This window comes from Triticum aestivum, chromosome 5D (genome assembly GCF_018294505.1).
Source record: "Triticum aestivum cultivar Chinese Spring chromosome 5D, IWGSC CS RefSeq v2.1, whole genome shotgun sequence".
NCBI lineage: Eukaryota > Viridiplantae > Streptophyta > Magnoliopsida > Poales > Poaceae > Triticum > Triticum aestivum.
The window spans coordinates 436494811-436513188 of NC_057808.1; the positions used below are offsets into that span (position 1 = coordinate 436494811).

Here is an 18378-nt window from a genome sequence, read left to right on the forward strand (position 1 = left end):
TGGGCTGGGCTTGCTGTAGCTGTTGTTTCTTATGAATCCAAGACCTTTGCTAGTAAAGTTCAGGTACTACATATGATGATCATTCTCGAGTTGTGATTTATTTTCCTTCCAACACTCCATACTGTCTTTGTCTCATAGTGTAATAGTATCATGTTGAGCTTGATTTAACTTGTCATTTACCAATAAAATCCATCTTTGGTTGCATTTATCGGAGAGATTGACCTTGGCGATGAACTTAGAACTGTAAGTTTGTATGATTTTCTGCATTGTGTGACCATGTATTGGCTGCGGATATTCTTAGTTGGTATTTGCGGATTAAAGGAAAGAGCTTGTGTTTGATAAGGGTAATATGCATTTAGAGGAAAAGAATAAAAACATGAATTTGGAAACAGGATAATCTCGGTTCAAAATTCAAATAAAAAATCAGTTTCAGAGTTAGTCAGTCCATTGCTAGTTTGTGAAGCTGCCCATATTGTAATTTCTGTATATGTTCATAACTCTCCACACAAAGTACAGCATCACAATAGCACTCAGCTTAAAATATATACTGATATACACAATACACCCATCTTCTCTCTGTTAGCTCTGCTGTTAACAAGGGTATATATAACTCACTATGTACAGTACATCTAACCCAAAACTGAACAACAATAGCTGGTGTCTATCTTTTCTAACAGAAATGCTAACAGATGAAGGTGGCGCACACCTCTGACTCTGTGTAGGGCAAGGTATCTAGTACTGTGGCATTTCAGCAAGGACAGTTGGGCTAAGAAAGGATTCCCAAGGTATGTTGCACTTCCAGTCATCTGAAGAGTCTGCTCCTAAATCGAATGGGAAGTTGAGTCTCCCCGGAGCGTCCAACTCATTGTTCATACTGAAAGTATTGCCATGCTTCATTGTGGATGAATCTTGGTTCCTGCTGCTCATGCCAACATTACATCTGCAGAAGAATCAGCCAGAAATCCAGTGATCTGCTGCTCAGGCTGCCCAAACTGCATGTTGAAGAGCGGCGGTGCAGTGTGCTCGGGCTTCTGTGATGGCTGTGTTTGGAATGGCAAGATGGTGGGATTGCAGTTAAAGCTTATGACCTTGCATGAAGAGCCATCCTATGTGTTGCTGGGTTTCTGAAGCTGTTGTTGTCCCTGGAACCCATGTTTGCTGTTGAACTGACTTGCTGGTGCCTCTGCAACTTGCGATGAGCAGAAGGAGCTCTGTGAAGCAAAATTTGAAGCTTGCATCGGTTGCATTGCGGAGAAGAGATCTTGCTCAGTTGTCTCAGGTAGTGGAGGCCCCCAAGTGTGGGACAACGCCATTTGTTGTGCCATCGAACTGGTCTTCTTGAAGATCTTACATATGGTCCAACAGTCTTGTTTTTGGCAACAGAAAAGTGACCTTAAGAATTTGACATAACATTTGAATTTAGCTCTGTAACTACATAATATGAAATGAAGTGCTTACGTTGAGCGGGATGTTCTTGTCGATCGGTCTCTTGGGAAGTGATGGATCGGTTAGTGAAGGAAGCCTGAACTCATGCATCATCCAGTCGGTTTTGATCCCTCTTGCTGCTCTGCCTCTGTAGAAGACAAGGGACTTCTTCAGGCCTATGCACCTGGTGCCCTCGGAGGAGTAGATCGGCCTGTCTGTCCCTGTGGCTTTCCAGAACCCAGCTGCTGTGACTCGGTTTGGCCTCGCGCTGTTGCGATATTTCCGGTCCCTTGGGCAGTAGAAGTACCAGTCCGTCTCACCGGTGCTCGCAAGCTCTGTCGTTGAGAAGGGACATGGAAGTTAGACTTTGCAGTAGTAAGGTGAGTAACCCATCTATGTACTGTAGGTTAGCTTGTGATGAGAAGATGGTCAATACTACTACTGATTTCGTTCAACTGAACCTCCAGTGAATGGATGAGCCCAAGACTTACTTAACTAAAGATTAAGGGTGAAACCAACTTATGTTGAATCAGCATCCTAATTCCTAGCCTCTCCTTGGAAGATACTAGTACAATCTTTGGAATTCTCAAAAGTCAATTGTGTTCCAATCTGTTAAGGAGAGAAAAAAATATGTATAACAAGGAGATGTAAGAAGATGCAATCTTACTTGGGAGGTCCCACGGGTCAAACTTGTAGATGTCCAGCTGCCTGATGAGCTCAATAGAGATAGGCTTTTGCTGGATCTTCTTCTTGAGGTAGAAACTAACGAGCTCTTCATCGGTAGGATGGAACCGGAACCCCGGCATGATGATCTCATCTGATTTGTCCATGTTGACATCATTTATGCCCTCCATTGTAATCCCACAAATGCTAGCTTGTGCAGTAGTGAATGGCTTCTTGGGATGAAGCTGCTGAGCTGAGGTGAAGACAATCACCGGCCGAGAGATGTACTTATATGCTACCTGGAGCGGCTGGATGAGGCCCACAGGTCTGAAGGGTCTTGTTCTTCCTTTAATAATCACTTTTAGTTCATTCTCTGTTTGAAAGCTGCCGCGATTAGTTTAATGCTGGATTAGTATCTCAACTAAGATAGGCCGAGCAGCATGAAGAGATGGATGCCAGTCACTTTCAGTTCATACTTAGAATATTCACACACGGCAGTAAAAACATTCTTAAACTATAGTACAGCAACACTTGCCTTGTAGATTTAGTTTTGATTTTCTGTTTCATCTTTTTGATAAACGAAAAAGACATGCAATTCCAGTACACGGCAATAACCGACCGAAACTATAAATGCAACTCTTTATTGAGCACCTTTAGCTTTATTTTTTTGTTGTCAGTGAATATTTATGTTCTTTTGACACCTGAAACGAAAATTTTCCGATTCATGTGATAATTATACGCAGTTTCCTGATTAGTCTAGGTTTTGGGCATTGCATAATGAATGACAATAGTAATTTGTACTTAATTAGCATAACCTTCAATGTCCATGCGTGTGTGTGAGAGAGAGAGGGATAAGAGTCCTACTGACTGATTACCCAGAGACAGTGATAGCCTTACCACCTTGCACTTTTTTTAATGAAGTAGCGTGAGTGACTCTGCTGATGAGTGTTGGAACAGAAGGTTCTTCTTATTCTAAGGGCAGTTTTGTAGACTAAATAAATTTTAGTAATCGCTTGAGTTGCCACGGTGGAAAGCCAGTCCAATTTGCTCCAACAGCGAGTCAGCTTTTTTTGCTGGTCACTCCACACGGCACAGTTGTTTCTTGCCCCGTTGCACACTCTAGAAAGTAATGATGATCTGTCTATTCTGTTCTCAGCATCCACATGACGAACTGGATAAGGGCCATCTTTGACGACGTCAGATCCGCGGGGGTGTGGGCGCGATGGTCGGTAGGCGACGATTGTTCCGGTGCCGCCTAGCTAGCTCTTGCAAACCCGGGTCATCCTTGTTGGTGTGGAACAGAGTTTTTTGCTTCTTCTTCTATCCATGTATTGAGATCGCAAGACCTTGTCGTTTCCTCGAAAAAGAAACAAGAGAAAACACCTTATCTGCTGTCAGAGCACCATGTTTTCTACATGCACATGAAACAGCGGAGCAAACTCAAACAAACTTGACGCCAAGTTTTCGCAGCTGACAAACTGGAAGGATTATGATCAAGGTCCGTTTGTTATTCTTCTTGACAGATTGTTCAATTTTTGTCGAAAACTCATACATTGTCTTGTTTTTCCAAGATGAGAAGCACTGCGCACAAGCAAGTGGCCGTGAGCATGATTAGTCAATCGTCTCACTCTGCAACTACTAAGCAAACACTTGGATCTTCAAAGGTAACCCTGGCTTCCCAAATGAACTACTCAATGAAAACTAGCGTGATAATTCAGCAAATCAAAGATTAGATTTGTATACAGTGGCATCATCACTAGGCAAAAATCCAGACGTGCTATAGTGAGATGAACTCTCTGAGTTTGTCAGGGAGGGACAGACCTAGTGATGCAGCGTTCAGGAACGCCTCGTCTTCAGGGAACAGCTGCAGATTCTTCGACTTTAGCAGGTACTTAACAACATCATCCTGGAAGTCCACCAGGCTGCCGACCTTCACGAGTTCAGCAAGCCAAGGGATGCGGTCCGGCGTCTCGAAGAGCAGTCCTCGGGCTACCTCGTCAGCAAAGTTCGTCGCAAACTTGATCTTCTCTTTGTAACCAGCTGCAGCACCAGCACCATTGCTTTGCTGAACATACAGCTTTGAGCTCTCCCTCTCCCACCTGATCATCTGGCTGGCCTCCACGTCCACAGCCTCTCCAGAGGACAGCTTCACGCGGTACCCCATCGTGATCGGCTTCGTTGTCTCCAGGATGCTCACATTCAGCAGGCGAGAGACCATGGTGTGCCGCTCTTTGGAAGCAATGTCAAGAGCTGGATCAGCAAGGAAAGCAAGGACTATCTGGACCAGACCGGCACTGATCACCTCACGCTGGCCAGCAACCGTTTTGCAACTGCCATCCTGGCCCAAGGCAACAAAAGAATCGCTCTTCTCGGCGGCTTTGGATACTGCCTGAACACCGATGCTGCCATACACGTTGTTGAGCCTTGCTCGAGAGATGGAAGGCGGGTACCAGATAAAAATGGATTGTCGAGGAAGCTTGTCGAACAGATCCTTAAGCAGAAGATCATCAGGAATGAACACGTCCTCCTTCTGCGATAAGATGATCTTCCCATCAGTGCAAACCGGGACCTTCATGCAGCCAGAGAGAAGCTTCTCCGTGTTCTTGCTCCAGTTCCTTGCGGTGAATTGCCAGAAAGCAGAGCAATTGGTTACGGATATCTCACCGCCAGAGCTCTCCCATGCGCTCCAGAGCTTGCAGTGGTCTTCGGCATTGGGGCCATGCCTCACGCGGAGAATAGATGAGAAGAAGTCCAGCAGCTTCCTGTCATCATAGTATCTGCCCAACACATGCATCTGCTGGCTGAAGAGGTTGTTTTGATCATGAAGAACACAGCTTACCGGGCTCACCCATTCTCCACCTCCTTTTTCATTTGGTATCCAGATCCAGTCACTACCCTCTTTGTTCTTCTCAGGCCCCCAGCTGCACTCCTTGAGGTACAAGTAGATCCTGGAGATGGTAGCAGTTTCTTTGTGGCTCCTCAGATGCTGAGCAACAAGGCCATGCCCACATTGAACATCCACAGTTACTCCGATTGCCGCCAGTGCATCCTTGAATGAGGCGATCTCTGAACCATAGAAAGATTCATCGATGAAAGGGCCATCTGTTATGCAGATGGAAGACTGCTTTGGGTCAAAGAGTATGCTTCCATCAGGAGATTGGTATCCAAGTGTTGTCTTCAACCACTTGCAGCTAGTGATTTCCTTCATAAATTCCTTGGGAAATGTTGCTGTACAGGCTAGCCAGCTCTTGACAGATCCAAGCAGTGACAACACGGTAGCAGCAGATATGGCTGCAGGGTCTGCGGGAATGTTGAGACCACTGATGACAAACCTAGCTGCAGAAATGTCTACAGGGTTATCACAAATGTTGAGACCAGTGACGGTAGGCCTAGCAACATGAGCCTTCACTTCTGTTGTGACACCTAAATCTTTCAGCTCAGCTTTGTAACCATGTATCTCTTTGCCCAAACCACCATTAGAGTCACCATCATTGATGAAAGGCAAGCTTGCTATTGGCGACAGAGACTGCCAACCTTCATCAAATAAGATTGCCTCCGACGGTGACCTGAATCCCAGTGATGTGCACAGCCATTTCTCACTCCGCATGCAGTTGAAAAGATCAACAGGAATTGGGTCGCGTGTTCTCAGCTTCCAATAACAAGCTAGAAGAGCCAGGACACTTGCCTTTGTAAGCGATGACTTCAGGACCATCTGCTTGAAAATGTTTGCTACAGCCTTCGATGCCTGGTCAAATCTTTTGATCAACCCTGTCTTCTTCATCTCTTCTTTGTACGGGCTGATATTACTCCCATAAAACCAAGAATCAACTATAGGAACTACGTCGAACACCTTTAGAAGGCACTCCCACTCCTGATCCAGAAAAAAAGATTCACCAGGAGCACGGAATCCTACGTTGGTCTTCAGCCATTTCAAATCTCTGAGCTTCCTCAAGAAATCATCACATGGGCTAGCATACCGGATACACTTGAGGATTGGTGCAGTAGCATCTGAAGTAATGGATGAAGAACTGAACTTGAAATTATCAATTACAAGCTTGTAAATCTTTTCACTGTTTTCAAACCCAACTTGAACACCAAGCAACTTCAGCTCTTGTTTGTAGTGAAGGATGGACTCGCCATAGAATCCAACATCAAGGAATGGCTGGGTACTGATACAAGATGCAGCTGCCCAGTCTGAATCATATATTATACAACAAGAAGGAGACCTGTAGCCCAGAGTATTCTTCATCCATCGACCATCTTTCACGCTGTTGACTAGTTTACTTGGTGACAGAACCTTCTGTTGAAGAAACCGAATCAGCCGAAGCAGCTCATATACATGTTGTCTGGTCAGCATATTGCTTGCAGCCATCGACATGAGCCGTCTGCCGATGTAAGCGGATGCCTCCCCAAATTCAAATCTTACCCCGATCACCTGAAGTTCCTCCTTGTACGCATGCATTTTGTTTTGATAGAACTGTTGACCGATCATTGGTATATCAACACAGGAAGACCCATTTTGCAAGAGATTACCCCACTCAGAACTGGACATAAATGATTCAGCCGGGTGCTTGTATCCGACTGATGTCTTCAGCCAACTTCCTTCTTTCACAGAAGCCAAGAAACTAGCTGGTAGTTGTACACCTTTTGACTTCAAATTGCGTATCCATTGCAGTAGCAAGATTGCATTGTCCACAGTCAGATGTGACGATGCTGTAGGAAAACTTGCATTTGGGGGGTGTATGAACGGCACATCTGAGGCCTGCACCTTTGTCTTGAGAAAATCCAAGATCTGATCTTTAGGTGTGTAGTTCCCGGCGAAATGACCTGCTGACTTGTAATCTGCTGACAGTTTGATGTATTTCTCATTCCTCCATGGGTTTATGCCCATCAGTCCAACCCATTTGCTACCATTTGCAGGAACTAGAATGCTTTGTCGTTCCGTGACGGCATTGCCATAGTTGTCAATTACCGGCATGATATGACACAGGTCTGCTAACTGGTAGCTCTCCATGTAATTCTTATTGGATGAATGGTATAGAAAGTGAGAAAAAGCAATGGCAGGCCTTCTATCATAGTTAAAGGATTTAACCACAATATTCCCGAAATTGTATACAGATACAACCTCCACTTTTGCATGGCTCTGAAGCCAGTATGTCACTTTTTCCTTCTGCGCGAAACCTTGCAGAGCTGTTTGTGTACGGGGAGACACAAAAAGGCGGTTAGAAGATGGAAACTCCTGGTTCCAGCTGATAAGCCATGACATCCACTTCCCATCAGATGCAATACACAGTCTATCACTCCACTGACTAGCTCTGGATATGCTCCAGACAGAGACATTTTTGTTCCTGTCAACATACTTCAGCAGAGGAATTTGCATCATCTTTGTACTGGACAAGTTTTGCCAACTGTCTGCGACAAAAGATAGAAGTTCAAGATAAAGCTGTTCATCTACATTGCTGACAAGGTTAGACCCCTCGATGCATTTTGCATACCATTCATGGCTCACACTTTTGACATCCAGAAATGTAAGAACACTATTGTATGCACTCTTGTCAAAATGGGAACTCAGAATGTAGGTTCCATGGGTTGACAGGTTCTTAAGGTCCACTCCAGACTCTCTTGCCTTGACAAGGATATCCCAAAATGCTTCACTCTAATTCTCTTGAGCAGATAAAAAGACCGTGTAAGACTCCGCGTGCATGTTCTTCCTCACTTCAAAGTTCTTCTCACTCGATATTGCAATCTCACTAATAGTGCTGCCTTTAGCGTTGCCGTTATCTTCACGGACAGAAAGCCGCCTGATCTTTGACAGAAACAGTAGCATTTCTGGATGCAGGCTTGACAGCTGCTGCTTCACCGTAGTGACCTTCTCATCCTTCAAAGGCAGGACGATACAGGTTGTTGGAAGGTCTCTGGTAGACCCATATATCTGTTTGATATCTGAAAGGCTAGGCCTGGACTCAACCCACTCCGGGACAATGTATCCAATATTGCATTCTGGACACGGCTTCTCATTAAACTTGATTTGATACCCATTACTGAATATATGGGGCTGGCTTGATATCAGGAACACACTTTTGAATCCAATACCTATATAAAAAGAGACATTGATATTACAACTTGTGAGTTTCAATATAAGGGGAACATATACGTTAAGCATGTACATATCCACAGACTAACTCTCCAAATGAAATGGCTGAAATTGTTATATCCATATGGGCTTATGTATCTTTTGCACATCTTATCTTTCTACGAATGGAAACAATTGCCCAGCATGCCTTAAAAACAAAAGTGAAGCGATGCATGCTTAATATTATTTATACCAAGTTTGTATTTGATGGATCTGCTTCAGTAAGTTATTTATGAAGAGTGATGTTTTTCAATCAGAAACATACTACATGAGGGAAAAAATTGTTAATAAAGTTGATGTGCCATGTGCATGAATTTTCCATGCAAAGGCCGATTTCTAGGAGCCTGCCAAAAACTAAACTTTACCTAGCAAGGCTAAGAAAGAAATAGATCCACACACTTTGGAGACAATGGTGAAATGCAGAAGTGACAACTTAACATCAAGAAGATTTGATGTAGTAATATATATGATAAATAATGAGTCTTACTTCTAGATACAATGGACCTTAAAAGGCCAGTGGTAATATTTTGTGGTCAGTACTATTTTCTTACACTAATATTTCAAAACATGCACACATCTCTGTTTCTGAGTGTCAGGAATGAACGCATGATATCTTGCACCACAAATCATCTCAAGCAATACTGTGCATGCTGCACACAATTTGTTTTGCAAAATACATATACATTATGAGAATATTTGCTCCATCACCATTCTAACTTAGCACTAGATTAAGTGCTAAATAAAATTCTGCCCATCGTATATGTCATTTGATATATAGCAGCTATCATAACGTTTGACAGGGAAAGTTCAAACCGGTGATGCACTAACAAAATTGAGGTTCTAACATTAAAAGGTAAAATGCTTCAAATTGGCCGAGTGAACACAAAAGGATTCATGAGCTGCAAAGATTCACCTTTCTCTCCAATGTAACCTTTGTCCCTGTTTCCCTTTTTCGTCGACTTCCCCACACCACAAATAGACTAAATATTCGACAGAGAGAAGCCCTTCTCATTGTTGAAAATGAGTAAAGTTGACGATGCACCAGACCCAGTGATGTCAGTTGATGTTACTAGAAACTCCAATGACGGTGCTACTCCATCAGGGTACTCATTGTCTTCAGCGTTCTAGTTATTGAGGAATAAAATATTAACATGAATGTGATATTGAGCAAATAAAGCTGAATCAAGTGCATTAATCTGAAATGCGATATGTATACCAAAACTTTAATGAGATTTGAGAAAACAAGGTCATGTAGCAACACACAAGTTTGGCAGAGTCACAGTTATTTCAACAGTCTTGATGGAAAAATTGTAGACTGTAGTATCAAGTTATCAAATCAAACAGGTAAATTGCAAAATGGCATGGAGGCAATAGTCAAACTGAAAATGTTCTCAAGGCTAAAGCTACAATGGTTACAACGGATCTGCAATAGTTTCTTATTGTGGAAAAGAAATAAAGGAGATCTCTGTTTTCCGTAAAACAGAAAATGGTTACACTGGATCTGAATTTGGTCTTTTTTCTTTTCTTTTCTTTACTGTAGTAGTGTTCCTAAAACAGTTACTTCATAAATACAAATACGATCATTTAGCCCTCCATTTTTTGGAGAACACGGCCACCAAGCCACCATAAAAGCCAAATACGAGTCCCCCCGCCAAAAATATAAAAGAAGAAGCAAAATACGAGTTGAATAAATGTACTGTGGTGCGAAAACTGAAAATGCAAAGTAAACACAAAAAATGCAAGTTTATAGGCTCAGAGTGCCTAGTCCCAAGGAAAACATCTTTATCAGTTGATCCTATACTATGCAACTGAAGGGTAGGCCCTACTCGACATCAAATGAGCTCACAGGAAATTGTTGTGAGCAGAGAAACCAACAGTCACTTATCACTAAACAGTGCTTAGAAAAGTGAAGGAAATTACTCTGCATTAATAAGATAATATAAGAAAAATAGTAAAAATAAAAATATTGCTTCCTTTTCCATCTGAAAAAAAGAATTTGTTGCTTCGTATTGGAGAAAGAGGGAAGGTACAGAGATATGTGGAAAATTGCTAAAAATACAGGGGAAATAGCAGGATTTCATTTTATTTATTTTTTTGCGGGAAAAAAATAACCGGGTTTGTTAATCAGAACTATAGATTTCTATATGCAACGAGCACAAGATGAACCAAATGCACATAAAAATAATTTATGAAAGCATTTTTAGGAAAAAAACAAATAGATCCGTAGGCTTTCTTGAAAATGCATAGAAACAAAATCCACACTCATCTGAGCGCACATAATAGAATCCACACTCTGAAGAATTTTTTGTACTGGTAGTATAGTAGCATTGTACAGTAGTACAAAAACAGAGTGCCGAAGGAAGAAGAAAGCAAGAAAGCAGGATCACCTGGACGAGCTCCATGAGGAAGTGGACGTCCTTGGAGTAGAGCTCCTGGCTCAGGTAGTTCACCGCCTGGTGCATGTCCTCCACCAGCGGGTTCTGCTCGCCGCGCCCGATGTAGTACCGCTCCCGCCGGAGCCTCTCCATGTGCGCCCGTGCAGCCGCCATCGTCGCCGGAGACGACGACGACCAGCTTTTGCGCCGTTACCGGAGCTCGTCGATCGGGCTCCGAAGGGGAGGAAGATGGTTGGGTGGTTTCGGAGGTGGGAAGTGGGAAGTGGAGGAGTGGGCGGCTGTTCCTGGGCTTCCTCGCCGGCTTTAAGGAGTTGGGTGTGCGTCTATTGGGTACCCCTTGCGGTCGCAGAGGACGCTTTATTTTCCCAATGGATCTTTTTTTATGCACTTTTCCTTTCTCTTTCTTTCTTTTTTGGCATTTGAGAGGAGTGTTAGATGATGGTTTTCTGGTTGAAGTGGTTTAGTAATTTCTAAGGCCATTTGCAGGAATTTGACAACATTCATGTAGAATTATATATACTAATTTTCTTATAATTTTTACAAGTAATAGTTTTTGGGTAAAAAGAATGGCGCCACCCAAATCACTACACATCGGTTTGTTGCATGCCTTGCATATATAAGGATCCAATATTTAGTACTCACTCTCTAAACAAATATAAGACATTTTAGGTAACTGTACTAAACAAATATAAGACATTTAAGGTCTCTATTATTTTTGTGTCTCTCAATTCTGCGGTTCACTGGGATCACTGTCTTGTTTGAGTGTAATAAAGCTACTTTTTATTCGTAATTTTAGTTTTTAAACACAAATAATTATCATGGCTAGTAAAATAGTTTACACAATATGATTCTTTTTGCTGATGATTACTAGACAAATTCCTCAGGTCCACCAATTTATTTTAGAATTTTTGGAGTTCCAGAAGTATACGTTTGATACAGATTACTACAGACTGTTCTGTTTTTGACAGATTCTGTTTTTCGTGTGTTGTTTGCTTATTTTGATGAATCTATGGCTAGTAAAATAGTTTAAAAACCATAGAGAAGTTGGAATACAGTAGGTTTAACACCAATATAAATAAAGAATGAGTTCAATACAGTACCTTGAAGTGGTGTTTTGTTTTCTTTCGCTAACGGAGCTTACGAGTTTTTTTTGTTAAGTTTTGTGTTGTGAAGTTTTCAAGTTTTGGGTAAAGATTCGATGGACTATGGAATAAGGAATGGCTAGATCCTAAGCTTGGGGATGCCCAAGTCACCCCAAGGTAATATTAAAGGATAAACAAGAGCCTAAGCTTGGGGATGCCCCGGAAGGCATCCCCTCTTTCGTCTTCGTTCATCGGTAACTTTACTTGGAGCTATATTTTTATTCACCACATGATATGTGTTTTGCTTGGAGCGTCATTTTATTTTGTTAATATTTGCTTGCTGTTGTTTAGATTAATGTTTTGCATCTTTATTTTCAATAAAATTGTCAAGGATAGCCTTTACCATGCTTATTTTGCAAGTATACATGTTGCTGTTTCAAAACAGAAAGTTTACCGCTGTTGCAAAAATTCCCTAGAAAAGTCAGAATGTGATAAAATGATGAAACCTTTTGCATATTAAGCTCTGATAAATTTAATACAGTGGGAATTTTCTTTCATAATTTTTGGAGTTAGGAAAGTATGATGAATCTTGCATTCTTTACAGACTGTACTGTTTTGGCAGATTGTTGTTATGTTTGCATTGTTTGCATATGTTTGCTTGTTTAATGATTCTATTTGAGGATAGGAGTATTAAATATGCAGAGGCATTTAGTATGCAATATTGAATAATAATTTTAGTGATTTGCTACAGTATAGTATGATAAGGTTTTTGCATTGGTTTATACTAACTTATCTCACGAGTTCTTGTTGAGTTTGGTGTGGATGAAGCTTTCAAGATTTAGGAAACCGTGATATGAAAGGAATTAAGGAGACGCAAAAGTTCAAGCTTGGGATGCCCAAGGCACCCCAAGATAATATTTCAAGAAGTCTCAAGCATCTAAGCTTGGGGATGCCCCGGTAGGCATCCCACCTTTCTTCTTCGACAACTATCGGTTAGTATCGGTTGATCCTAAGTTTTTGCTTCTTCACATGATGTGTGCTATCCTTGAAATGTCGTTTTATTTAGCTTTGCTTGCTGTTTGAATAAATTACCAAGATCTGAAATCCTTAAATGTTAGAGAGTCTTCACATAGTTGCATAATTATTCAACTACTCATTGATCTTCACTTATATCTTTCGGAGTAGTTTTGTTATTGCTCTAGTACTTCACTTATATCTTTTAGAGCATGGCGGTGGATTTGTTTTATAGAAAGTATTGATCTCTCATGCTTCACTTAGATTATTTTGAGAGTCTTAAATAGCATGGTAATTTGCTTGAATAATCCTAATACGCTTGGTATTCAAGATTTGTAAAAATTTCTTATGAGTGCGTTGAATACTATGAGAAGTTTGATGCTTGATGATTGTTTTGAGATATGAAGATGGAGATATTAGAGTCATGCTAGTTGAGTAGTTGTGAATTTGAGAGATACTTGTTCTAAAGTTTGTGATTCCCGTAGCATGCACGTATGGTGAACCGTTATGTGATGAAGTCGGAGCATGATTTATTTATTGATTGTCTTCCTTATGAGTGGCGGTCGGGGACGAGCGATGGTCTTTTCCTACCAATCTATCCCCTGGGAGCATGCGCGTAATACTTTGCTTTGATAACTTGTAGATTTTTGCAATAAGTATATGAGTTCTTTATGACGAATGTTGAGTCCATGGATTATACGCACTTTTCTTTCTTCCACCATTGCTAGCCTCTCTAATACCGCGCACTTTTCGCCGGTGTCATACACCCACCATATACCTTCCTCAAAACAGCCACCATACCTACCTATCATGGCATTTCCATAGCCATTCCGAGATATATTGCCATGCAACCTTCCACCATTTTGTTTATTATGACACGCTCCATCATTGTCATATTGCTTAGCATGATCATGTAGTTGACATCGTATTTGTGGCAAAGCCACCGTTCATAATTCTTTCATACATGTCACTCTTGATTCATTGCATATCCCGGTACACCGCCGGAGGCATTCATATAGAGTCATATTTGTTCTAAGTATCGAGTTGTAATTGTTGAGTTGTAAGAAAATAAAAGTGTGATGATCATCATTATTAGAGCATTGTCCCAAGTGAGGAAAGGATGATGGAGACTATGATTCCCCCACAAGTCGGGATGAGACTCTGGACGAAAAAAAAGAGGCCATAAAAAAAAGAGAAAGGCCCAAACAAAAAAAATAAAAAAATGAGAGAAAAAGAGAGAAGGGGCAATGCTACTATCCTTTTACCACACTTGTGCTTCAAAGTAGCACCATGATCTTCACGATAGAGAGTCTCTCATTTTGTCACCTTCATATACTAGTGGGAATCTTTCATTATAGAACTTGGCTTGTATATTCCAATGATGGGCTCCCTCAAAACGCCCTAGGTCTTCGTGAGCAAGCAAGTTGGATGCACACCCACTTAGTTTCTTTTGTTGAGCTTTCATATACTTATAGCTCTAGTGCATCCGTTGCATGGCAATCCCTACTCACTCATATTGATATCTATTGATGGGCATCTCCATAGCCCGTTGATACGCCTAGTTGATGTGAGACTATCTTCTCTTTTTTTGTCTTCTCCACAACCACCATTCTATTCCACCTATAGTGCTATGTCCATGGCTCACGCTCATGTATTGCGTGAAGATTGAAAAAGTTTTGAGAATGTCAAAAGTATGAAACAATTGCTTGGCTTGTCATCGGGGTTGTGCATGATTTAAATACTTTGTGTGGTGAAGATAGTGCATAACCAGACTATATAATTTTGTAGGGATAACTTTATTTGGCCATGTTATTTTGAGAAGACATAATTGCTTTATTAGTATGCTTGAAGTATTATTATTTTTATGTCAATATGAACTTTTGTCTTGAATCTTTCGGATCTGAATATTCATACCACAATTAAGAAGAATTACATTGAAATTATGCCAAGTAGCATTCCACATCAAAAATTATCTTTTTTTTTCATTTACCTACTCGAGGACGAGCAGGAATTAAGCTTGGGGATGCTTGATACGTCTCCAACGTATCTATAATTTTTGATTGCTCCATGCTATATTATCTACTGTTTTGGACAAATTTGGGCTTTATTATCCACTTTTATATTATTTTTGGGACTAACCTATTAACCGGAGGCCCAGCCCAGAATTGCTGTTTTTTGTCTATTTCAGTGTTTCGAAGAAAAGGAATATCAAACGGAGTCCAATTGACCTGAAACTCCACAGAACTTATTTTTGGACCAGAAGAAGCCCACGGAGTACCGGGAGTGCACCAGGGGAGTCCCGGGCTGCCCACGAGGGTGGGGGCGCCCCCCCTGCCTCGTGGACAGCCCGGAGGTCCACCGACGTACTTCTTTCACCCATATATACCCACGTACCCTAAAAACTTCGAAGAACATAATAGATCGGGAGTTCCGCCGCCGCAGCCTCTGTAGCCACCAAAAGTCAATCGGGACCCTGTTCCGGCACCCTGCCGGAGGGGGGAACCCTCACCGGTGGCCATCTTCATCATCCCGGCGCTCTCCATGACGAGGAGGGAGTAGTTCACCCTCGGGGCTGAGGGTATGTACCAGTAGCTATGTGTTTGATCTCTCTCTCTCTCGTGTTCTTGATTTGGCACGATCTTGATGTATCGCGAGCTTTGCTATTATAGTTGGATCTTATGTTTCTTCTCCCCCTCTTCTCTCTTGTAATGGATTGAGTTTTCCCTTTAAAGTTATCTTATCGGATTGAGTCTTTAATGATTTGAGAACACTTGATGTATGTCTTGCCGTGCGTATCTGTGGTGACAATGGGATATCACGTGATTCACTTGATGTATGTTTTGGTGATCAACTTGCGGGTTCCGCCCATGAACTTATGCATAGGGGTTGGCACACGTTTTCGTCGTGATTCTCCGGTAGAAACTTTGGAGCACTTTTTGAGGTTCTATGTGTTGGTTGAATAGATGAATCTGAGATTGTGTGACGCATATCGTATAATCATACCCACGGATACTTGAGGTGACATTAGGGTTTTAGTTGATTTGTGTCTTAAGGTGTTATTCCAGTACGAACTCTAGGGCTGTTTGTGACACTTATAGGAATAGCCCAACGGATTGATTGGAAAGAATAACTTTGAGGTGGTTTTGTACCCTACCATAATCTCTTCGTTTGTTCTCCACTATTAGTGACTTTGGAGTGACTCTTTGTTGCATGTTAAGGGATACTTATATGATCCAATTATGTTATTATTGTTGAGAGAACTTGCACTAGTGAAAGTATGAATCCTAGGCCTTATTTCCTAGCATTGCAATACCGTTTACGCTCACTTTTATCATTAGTTACCTTGTTGTTTTTATATTTTCATATTACAAAAACCTATATCTACCATCCATATTGCACTTGTATCACCATCTCTTCGCCGAACTAGTGCACCTATACAATTTACCATTGTATTGGGTGTGTTGGGGACACAAAAGACTCTTTGTTATTTGGTTGCAGGGTTGTTTGAGAGAGACCATCTTCATCCTACGCCTCCCACGGATTGATAAACCTTAGGTCATCCACTTGAGGGAAATGTGCTACTATCCTACAAACCTCTGCACTTGGAGGCCCAACAACGTCTACAAGAAGAAGGTTGCGTAGTAGACATCAGGGAACTTGTGAGCAACACTCTAATAGTTTAACTATATCCTTTAAAGGTCAGATCAGCACACCATAACAAAATCGAAATGTTTAGACTTCATTAACACATTTTAAAAATTATGTCTCCTTCTCACAATATAGAAAAATATTACGACCGGCATTTGCCATGCTAGCCAACGTCACTCGCAAACGATACTAGTGGCGTGGCTTCCTGAGCTAACGCCACAAATTTGGCCCGGCCCAAAGTAGGGAGAGTGGCGCCCTTAAAATCCCCTCGTTCTTATCCACTCCCTCCACACAAATTCTATGCTTCTCACGCCGCCGCCCTCCCCCATTTCATGTCCCCCTCTCTTTCCCGGCGTCGTCGATCACCCATGGTTCATCGGCTTCTGACCGTCCTGGCCATGCTGTCGCGGCATGAACTTGTGGCCAGTGTGGACAACGCCGGTGTGATGCAGAGCACGGTCGGGATTGCAACATTGCTACAACTACGAGAACATTTTTGATGTTGCAGACAAGCCATTGATGCAAGTCGGAGGTTTAGAATGTCGCCCATGTTTCAAAAACATCATCAGTGTTTGCGGACCAGGGGACGCAGCAGGACGTATGATGGGAGTTGATCAGCAGTGGGGACGCAGTCAGATAAAGTAGTGCCATCCTTAATTTAGCAGCGGGCTTGGGCTTGTTATTTATTTTAGGGTAAGAATTTGCTGGCCCTGAAGGGAAGCCCAGCCGTGGTCGGTTTGGAGCCCATCCAGAAGGTGGTAGAAGCCCAGCCCAAAACGTGACCTACTGTGACAAACACGTATCATCAGGGAAGTGTATTTTTTTTGTAGTGCTTCATGGTTTCTTAAATTCCAGGAGATCCATAACTCCGATTGCGCTGAAATTTTTACACGATTTTTTTCCATAAATTATCTTTCTTGCGCCAGAAGAAGAGCTCCAACCGACGTTCGAGGAGGGCACAAGACACCAAGGCGCGCCTGGGCCCTGGTGGGTTGTGGGCACTGTGGGCCCCCGTTTGCGTTCATTCCACCTCCTAAAAATCACATATATTTCAAAATAATTCTCCGTAAATTTTTATCGCGTTTGGACTTCGTTTGATATGGATTTTCTAGGAAATAAAAACATGCAACAAATAGGAACTGGCATTGGGCACTGGATAAGTAAGTTAGTCCAAATAAATCATATAAAAAGTTGCCAAAAGTATGTAAAAGTTGAATAATATTGGCATGAAACAATCAACAATTATAGATACGACGGAGACGTATCACTAGCTAACTAACCAACCAAGATCACTAGCTAACTAGCTACATAGTACAGGGTCGACCAAGCACGGAGAAAGAGATGTCACTTCTCTTTATATGTAGTAGCTAGCTAACACAATATGAAACCCCTAAACCCTCCAAACCCTAAACCCCCTTAAAAAAGAACCCTTTTGGTCCCGGTTGGTGTTACCAACCGAGACTAAAGGTCCTCCTACGTGAGTGCTGCGCAGCAGCCACGTGGAGCCCCTTTTGTCCCGGTTCGTAGACCAACCGGGACTAAAATATTTGGGCTTTAGTCCCGTTCTTTTTGCCTCTGTTGCTGAACCGAGACTAATGGGCCTCTGGAACCGGGACTAATGGGCCGTTTTCTACTAGTATATCCCTTAAAGGTTAGATCAGCACACCATAAAAAAATCAAAATGTTTATACTTGATTAACATATTTGAAAATTTATGTCTCCCACTCACACTATAGAAAAATATTACCACCGGTAATCCCCGTGCTGGCCCACATCACTCACAAACCGTACTAGTGGCGTGGCTTCCTGAGAGTGGCACCCTTAAAATCCCTTCATTCTTATCCACTCCCTCCACACAAATCCTCCGCTTCTCACACCGCGACCCTCCCTCATTCCATCTTCCCCTTTCCCTCACCCGACGTCGTCGATCACCCATGGTTTGTCGGCTTCTGACCGTCTTGGCCATGCTGCCGCGGCATGAACTTGTGACCAGTGCGGACAACGCCGGTGATGCAGA

General features: G+C 42.2%; 1 pseudogene; it reads right to left on the reverse strand.

The window, feature by feature from the left end:
- Positions 1–732: 732 nt before the first annotated feature.
- On the reverse strand, positions 733–2279 carry LOC123125337 (protein FEZ-like; annotated as a pseudogene).
- Between the last annotated feature and the right edge of the window lie 16099 nt (positions 2280–18378).